The sequence below is a fragment of the Camellia sinensis genome, chromosome 9, assembly GCF_055761805.1.
Source record: "Camellia sinensis isolate YWXY chromosome 9, ASM5576180v1, whole genome shotgun sequence".
In the NCBI taxonomy this organism is placed as follows: domain Eukaryota; kingdom Viridiplantae; phylum Streptophyta; class Magnoliopsida; order Ericales; family Theaceae; genus Camellia; species Camellia sinensis.
This window is the reverse complement of record NC_138969.1, coordinates 187,186,153-187,195,270: the sequence shown is the minus strand read 5'-3', so window position 1 is coordinate 187,195,270 and position 9,118 is coordinate 187,186,153.

Genomic DNA, 9,118 nt, shown 5'->3' with positions numbered 1-9,118 from the left:
AAGCAAAAGGTACTTGGACCTATTGAAATTACAGATTCGGCATGAAGTTTTAGTTCGGTCAGTTGAAAAGTTATCTAGTTTGGCTGGGTGCACGCCTAGAAGGTTCCCTAGTTCAGTTAAACCTAAGCCTTGAGTTTGCCCAAACAGGTTTCTAGCTTGGTCACACCACGATTCCAGATTCAAGCATTGTGATTTTTGAATCCAAAGGGTGTGCTTTTAAAAACATGAACCTATGGTTTGGGGGTTTTGCTTTTTCTGTTCTTACCCATAACGTGCTTATATAGAGTATGCTTTGTGACATATATGTGTATATATATATCTATATTATGTGTATTAGCAAAATGAATGGAAAACAAGAGAATATTGAGTTACTTATGGATTGAAGAAGCAAGGATGAAGATCTGAGACCACGAAATGGTGAAGAGGGTGCAAGCTTTGCAGGTACTGAGATTGCAAAAATGGAGGCTTGAGCAAGAAAGAGAGAGAAGGTGAATAGTACAAATGAATGATTCAAAAAGTAGGATTTTTGCTTTATGTAAGACTTTTTAGGCGGGACTGTTCAAACATTGCGAAGTACGAAGACGGCTGGACAGTTGCATTGGGCCAATAAGAGTTTGCCACGTGTCCTTGGAATGAGAAGCTATTTAGTTACAGAGACTGAAGAGACGTTTTGACCGGATAGATTGGTATCCCGGTCTGAATTTAACTCGCTTGAAAGGCTAAAGTTCTTAGCTCAGCTGGTAAAAGATAATCCCTATCATGCTGTGCAGATGGAATTAAGGGGCAATTGAGAGGGTAATTTATATGTAAATTGGGCCGAGCTGGGTGATGGGCCGTTCTGTGGGCCACAATAGAAAGAGCACTGTAGTTAGCCCAGTCCAGAAAGAGCTTTGTAGTTAGCTCGGTCACTACAGTCTGAGTAGTAGCAGTTAGCTTGGTCGTACCACTAAGGACCGGGGTATTTTGGGCTTTTACTCAGAACCTTGCTATTGAATAGCTCGGTCCAAGCACGCTGTGGATAGCGCGGTCTCAAGAAGTGAAACCGAGGTACAAGTTGTAAAAAGAAGAGCCGAGCTAGTCAGAACTCGGTCAATTCTGCCAGCTTAGCTATGTTATCTTGGTCGTTTTTGTCATACTACCGAGGTAAAACCATCTCACTTGGTTTGAGCAGTGAGGGGGGTATTGAAAGATAAGCATTATCTTTCAGAAATATGATTCCTAGGAGGACTCTACATGGAGGAGTAAGAGTCCTACTAGGATTGTGCCACGCGGAACTTATAAAAGCTCACAACATCACCTATGGAGAGGTAACACAACTTTGATTCTCGAATACACAGAACTTTTGTCTATTTGTCTATTTTGCTGACTTAGGCATCGGAGAGGTATCCGGCACACACCCGCCGGCTAGCTCACGTTTGTGTTTTCAGGAAGTAAAGCGATGACGTTTGGAGGAGCGCAGACTTGATCAACAGGATTATACGAGAACAATATTTCTTGCTCCTACACTTTTTATCAAAATCTAAGTCATATCTAATTGAAATTAAAAAAATTTCAAAATAATATTTCAAATGTAATTTTATCCTTATAAAATTTGAACATATTTGTATTTAAAAAATAATAATAAATGTAGCATGAAATATATGTGGCATAAAACTATTGGTCTATCTAGCCATATCTAACTTTAATTTTTTTAAAAAAATGTAACTAGAATTTCAAAACAAAAATTTAACCATATTTAACCCTACAACTAGTTTAAAATTTAGAAGAAATATGGAAATGAAATTTTAATAATAATTTATAAAGGGTTCAAATATACATGTCCTAATCCTATCAAAAAAATATGAAATTAAACTTAAAATTTTAAATATAAAATTTAAATTAATAATTAACACTTCATTTCTCGTAAGCAAGTTTTAAACCAAAAGCATAGCACATGCCCAATCTAAATAAGTATTGGATATTGTTTTCAAACCTAAATATACTTTAATATTAATAGAGTGGACATTAGTTGTACTTTAAGAATAAATATATAAATTTCATAATTAATATTTTAAAATGTTAATAAATATGAAAAAAATTCTATACATATTTCTTATTATATATATATATATATATATATCAATTAAATACAAATAAATAAATAAGTAGACAAGTAACTCACGGGTTATTCTTAGGACAATAATAGTTTAAAAGTCAATCCGAAATCAATTTTTAGGCCATATTTAGTATTTAATGTATTTGTAACACTCTTAAACTAACATATGCTCATTACAACCTAACAAACTATTATATAATTTTAACTAATCATTTACCGAATGTTTACTCATTGATAGATAAATTTTCTTAGCTAGGTCCAAACATAGAATTACAACATGACCCATAGTGTAAGAAGTGAGGTAGTGAGAGATTTCTTGATACATCACTCTACCCGTCTCATTCAAATTATATTTATTAAATATATTTATATAATGTATAATTTAATTTTTTTTAATATAATAGGATTTTGAGTATTTATGAGAGGTATACTTCTAAAACTTTTAAATCAATAGGCTCAAGCTCTATTCTTTTGGAGCTAAAAGGATAATTATATTTTGAAATACCATTTTATCTTTATCTATTTGCCTATTTTTTTCCTTTTCTATCCACGCGCTATCTTATTATTTGTCTATAGATACCTATTTGTCCACCTAATATACTTATTTGTCTATATAATCACGGCCACCACTAAGAACCACCGCCTACTACAACCGGCTACTTTTTCGGCAAACTTTCGCAACTACTTAATAAATCTTAAAAATGAACGATTTGAATTAGTAAAGTTGACCAAAAAAATAGTCCACTAAAATCTAACTACTCTTCCAAATTAGACGATTGACTTAAGAGAATTCAAAACCTATAAATTATTATGAAAAATATACAATATTATTTCTTATTTTTTGGGGAGAATTTCAAAAAATTGGTGTGTATACAAGTAGTTCATGCATAAATTTATGCAATAAAAACTTGTACTGTCATCCATTTGAAGTTATTTTTTCTACCCTCCATTTTTTTTGAAAATTTTCCTATTTTTTATTAGGATAAATTACACTTTACCCGTTATGTTTAGCCACATTTTCACTTTTGCCTTTTAATTCCCCCTCCCATTTTGGCCATTCATATTTCAAGTTTTTTTTCACTTTACTTCTAAAATTAATTTTTGTTAAAAATTAGACAGAAAATGACACATTGATAGTCACGTGGTATAAAAATATTTTATATATGACTAACATTTTTGACATAAGTTTAAACTCTAATATAATAATATATTTTTATATTATTTGATGGTTATTATGATATTTCTGTCTAATTTTGAATATAAATTAACTTTGGAAGTATACTCAGAAAAACTTAAAATATGAAAGACCAATGTGAAGAAAAATAAATTTTAAGGGTCAAAGTGAGAAAATTGCCAAACTTTAAATAAACTTTAATATAATAATAAACTTTAAATCACGATACTATGAAAATGGTTAAATTTAAAAGGACAAAGTGTAATTTAATTTTTTTAAACAGTATCGTCATTTATCCCAACGTCTGTGTAAATTAAAGAGGAAATCACATCACGACGGAGGAGAAATGAAAAATTACAAAACATGAGAGCATTGCAGCTTAGAGTGCAAGTCAAAAATTGTGAGGTGTAATATTTTTTTCTCCAATTTTCACTACACAGTGATTTCCCCAGAATTAATCCCACGCTCTTCATGATTGGTCATTTACTCATTATCAAAAGCTGATAAGTTTATTTCCGATGTAAAAGAAAAAATGATTGAAACCTTCAATTTTAGAAACTCTTATGACCTTCAAAATAATCTAGGCCACTTATGTTTTTGTTTTGTTTTGTTTTGTTTTATTTTTTTGTTTATTTAGATTATTTTAGGGGTCACGAGAATCCTTAAAATTAGGGTCTCAATCATTATTGAAAAAAAAAATAAATTAATGATTGGCTCGTGCAATCCACGGAATACAATCTAGAGTGGCTTTTATGTGACCAACGTGGAAGATTATAAGAAACACTTTGGTAGCGTTTGGTAGAGTTTTTTAAATATAATTTGAGAATATGAATTGTATTTTGAGTTTGTGAGTTTTAGAATTGTGATTTGAGAGTGAAAAATTTGTTTAGTTATGAGTTTTGAAAAGAATTTTTGAATTGAATTTGAAATGAATAATGTGACATATGATAAGTGGCGGAGCCAGAAATTTAATGTAGAAGGGGCACCTATTAATTATAATATCAAAATTTTTATATGACTTTGTTTTGTGGAAGAATAATTATAATTTTCTTCTTGAGGAAGAGATGATTCCAACTTTGATTTTCTTTTGAAATATTTCTCTATGACTGTTTTAAAAAATAAAAATCAAAATAAAAATTTATAATCAAAATCACAAATCCCCACAAATGAAAATCTCCAATTTTAATACAAATCAAAAAAATTTGAATTTAGCGCAAATCACAACAAATAAAATTTCTAGTATACCAATATTATAACAAATGAAAGTTTTAAATAACAAATACTAGAAATTAATATTCCATCTGTCCTAAAATAATGGTCCTTTTGAGGAGTCCAATTTTTTTTGGTAGTACAATTATTGCACTTTAAAAAAATTGATTTTCCAAAATCACCCTTTGATATTACATTTTTTGAGGAATGCCAATGTCATAATTGTATTTTTTATGTTGTTAATGAATTTAAAAGAATGCCAAAATAGGAAATTTATATTATTTTTGTACTTGATTTTTGAAAAGGAAATAATATTTTAGGACAATGGAAAATGGAATAAGAGACTAATTTTTTGGGATAGAGGGAGTATTTTTAATTGTAGCACAAATCAAATCCCTAATTTTAGCACAAACAACAACAAACCAAAATCCCTACTTTTAATATAAATCACCATCAATTAAGATTCATAATTTTAACATATCAAAATCTTTTATTTTAACATAAATAATAACAAATCAAAATTTTTTACAAATCAAAACTTAACAAATAATTATAAATTGATACTCATATTTTTTATTTAAAAATAAAAAATCATAAATAAAGTTACTTGTAAATAATAAAGAAAAGATATCAAGATTGTAGTGTGATTTTAAATCTGTATTGTGTGATTCTAATCTAGTGAATCGCAAGTTGATAAATTATAAAGTAACAAAGAGAGATAAAAAATAAAAATAAATTAAAAAAAAAACCTTGCTACCGTTTTCCCATGAATAAAATAAATAAATAAATAAAAACTAATTAATTGAATTGAAGGTGTGTTAGCATGTTTAAAAATTAGGTGCATGCATGCGTGTGTCAGTAGGTGAAAGTGTGCGGCCAAATGGGCTGCTTTGTATTAGGTATATAAGGGGGTGTAAGCTCAAAAAAAAAAAAAAAAAAAAAAAATGAAAAGTCAGGGGGGCACGTGACCCCTGGTCTCCACATCCCTCCGCCCTACATCTCATAACCAATCACACAACTCAAAATTCTATTTAAAGTTTATAAATTTTTTTTTAAAAAAAAATCTGGAAATATTTTTTATTTAAAATATAAAAATAACAGGTGAAAAAAAAAAAGTACACTGTTTCGGTTAACCAGTCGGATGTCGGGGGAAACGATCGGGTTAGCCAAGTTTTCTCTCCTGGAAAGGGGTTTTCAAAAGTGGGTGTGGAATTAACTTTTGAAACTACAACCAAACACCACGTGCAAACCAAGAGGTGGAATTACAATTCCACAGCTCTTCCAAACAAAGCCTTTTTATTTTATTGGATAAATTACATTTGCCTCTTTATTTTGATTTTTTTTTTTAATTTCACTTTGAACATTTTGTTGTAAACCACAGAGGTGTGTGTAAATTAAATAAATAATAAAATAAAATAATTTAGAAAAATAATTATATAATTAAATTTCAAATTAAATGCTTATAGAAATTAAAGTCGAGGCTTGTGTTGGACACAATTTCCTTAAAGTAGATTTCGCCATCGCTCCGGTGCTTCGAGATTTACCAGCGTCTACTTCCCAGGATGCAACGACTAACACTTGAATTTGCAGCACTATAAAAACAAGTCTAGCGAACCAAAACTCTGTTGTAACTCTTTTTTTTTCTTCCTAAAACTAAATGTAGAACAGATGCAGAGACACAGAGAAGACCAGAGAAAGAAGGACGAAATTATGATGGAAAAATCTGATCAAATGAACTGTTGGAAGCAGGTTTTATATAGGAGAAGAGGTGCCTTTTCGAAACAGTTACCTAATAGGAAAAACCTGTTCACAACAGGAACAGATTTGTTTGGGTGGACCTTTTTAATCTGTTTAGGTATGAACCTTATGAACCTATTAGGTATCTATTTGGGTGAAGGAAAAATTCTAGACCAATTTATTTTGAATTTTGAAACCAAAATTAAAATAAATAAATAGAAGATTCAAATATTTTTGGCCCAAAAAGATAAGTATTGGGTCGGACAAACTCAACCCAACTTCACACTACGCACCTGCGCCCAAGCCCAGGCCCAGCCTGCTCACCCAACCGAACGGACTGTGGTGCGCGTGTATGGTTTTTAATTTTGAGTCCAATGTGTCTAGCCCACTGTATCGATAACTTCACCATTCCACAAACTTGGGTACCCCCTGGGGTCCATCCCAAGTATCCTAAGTATCCTAAGCTAAGGTAAGCATATTTCACAAATGTGTAGGAAATCCACCTAAATCCATTTCCACGAACTCGAAAAAGTGTGTTGAATTCTCATTCATCCGGAAATGGTTTTGAGCAACCAAAATCACAGTTTTATTTACTACGCGACATTAAACATGAACCCAATAAAAAATGTTAAAAATAATGCTTGGGTCCCACCTTAATTAATGCTCAAAGTTATCAACAAATAAGGATTAAACAAAGCCATTTTTCAACAATTCCCCGCATGAATGAAATTCACGATAACGGACATGCAACAAGATGCAGACAAAGAAAGAGTACATTAAGCAGATACACCACGTCGAGATAGGTAGCTTTTGGCTTTGAACCTTCTCTAGCACGCCCAGACTGGCCCTAAGCTCTTTTAGCTTGACCTCTTTTTTCTTGTTATCAGTAATCGCAGCTTGGGCGGTCTTCAGCAATTTGAGCACACGTTGTTGTGCAGCATGGTTCTTTTGCACTACTTGCAATATGGTCAAGTAATACTCAGATAAATTGAGCCAAAGGTTGCAACAGAAAAGAAATATGGAATATGGAGCGAGAGCTTACCATGATAAGCGATTTCGTAGCCGACCGAATGGCCTTTAACTTGGTCATCTATTGGTGCTTTTCCATGTTGGCTGGAAGACACAGGTTTTTGGAGAGGTTGAAGGCTAGTTGATGGTCTTTCTCAGCGGCCATTGAATCGATTACGGTCACAGCGTGGCCTTTGAAGGTTACGGCTGGTGCCCATACCAGGGGGAAGGGGAGGCTACACGGCTAGAGCAACGACCCCTTGGAGAAGGTTGGGTTAGCACCTCAACACCGAGTTGCTAGGTATGCTCTTCATTCACCAAATATTGTTCAGTTGACGAAGTGCGAGGCCTCTTGCTAGGTCGCAATGAGGTAGCCTGGATGGAAGGGAGAGAAATAACGGTGTCGAGAGTTTGATCGGATGGAGGTTGCCCGGCCTGGACCTTGGCGTTGGAGACAGATACCTGCTCAGTGATTAGAGCTCGGACGACTATCCTCTTGGCCATTTCTTATTCTTTAGTAAGGGGAATTAAGTTGACTTGAGGAAGGCTGAGGTCTGGCTCGGGCGAGGACTCCAAAAGAAAGTCAGTCACTTTAGTCTTTCTTTTATCACTGTAGCGGTAGGTTGGTTGAACACCGACCAGTTCGGTCCAGTCTCGGTGTTGGTAGCGTAGCGCGGCTTGGTTCGCGTAAGCATAATTTGATTTAAGCTGGTTCATATATGCAAGAGAAAAAACAAGGGTTAGCGCAGTAGAAGGAGTAAAAACAACAAAGGAGGTAAAACCGGACTATCCTTACCGGCTGTTCCTTTGTTCCAATTGATGTTGTAGCTCGGTATTGGGGTTTCGTTATCTTCAAAATTGCTAGAAACCCAGAGAAAATCGTTATCGTTTAAATCCTTGTCTGGTGTGCACTTGATGATTTTCTCTCGGCCTTTTCTAATTCCAAGGTTATAAACCCAACTGTCATCATTTTAGCCGAGCGAATATTGGTGAAATAACTTGGTCAATCTGAGGTTGAAACCACTGCGACGATTGAGTTCAGCGATGCCATTTATTATTCTGTATGTGTTGGTGGATAATTGGGTGAGGCATAATCTTGTTTGCCTAAGAAATTCGCAGACAAGGGTTGGACGAGGAACCGAAGTCCATCCTTTATGATAGACAAAAGGGTAAAAGAAACGAAGTCGGGCTTTCCTTATGGTGTGGTGTCCAGGTCAGCCAGTGTGAATTGTACGTCGTCGAGAATGTTGTAGTCCCTTCGGAACTCGGCTATGGCACCGGGCGAACTCACCAGGAACCGGTATTTACCCATGGGTGTGGCCTTAATTTGTTAATTATTTGCTTAGCTTCTTAGCTCGGCGTTAGAGTGAATGGTGTGCCCGAGTACCCTAGTCAAGTATGCAAAGTGAAGAACATAAAATGTGTTATGGTCAAGTGGTGACTGGACTAAGGCAACAATACAATTTTTTCATTGGTTTGCTTAAGAGAGTGTGTGTGGTGTGTAGCTCGGCTAAGGAAGGGGCAAGGTTTTAGCCTAGCCCTGACGATGGGCAAGGTTTTAGCTCGGTTCATATTAGGGGTTAGGTGTTGGTTTCATCACGGTCTCTGGTGAGGTTCCTAGCTCAGAGGGATCCACTTAAGGAAAGACTAACAAGCCGTAGCTCATGAATCGCAAACACGTTTTTAGTTCGGTTATGGTGTTATTGTGGATCAAAATCACGGGTTTTGCATGGTTTTTACCCCATTTGCTTGGTGTACGTTTCTAAGCATGAAACTAGAGGGGTATTCCATGGCCCTAATATAGTTTCACAACTATTGTCTATATATATTAGTGGAACAACATTCAATAGTGATATTCTGAATCGTTAATATGGGGTTAAACAAACTAAAAAAAG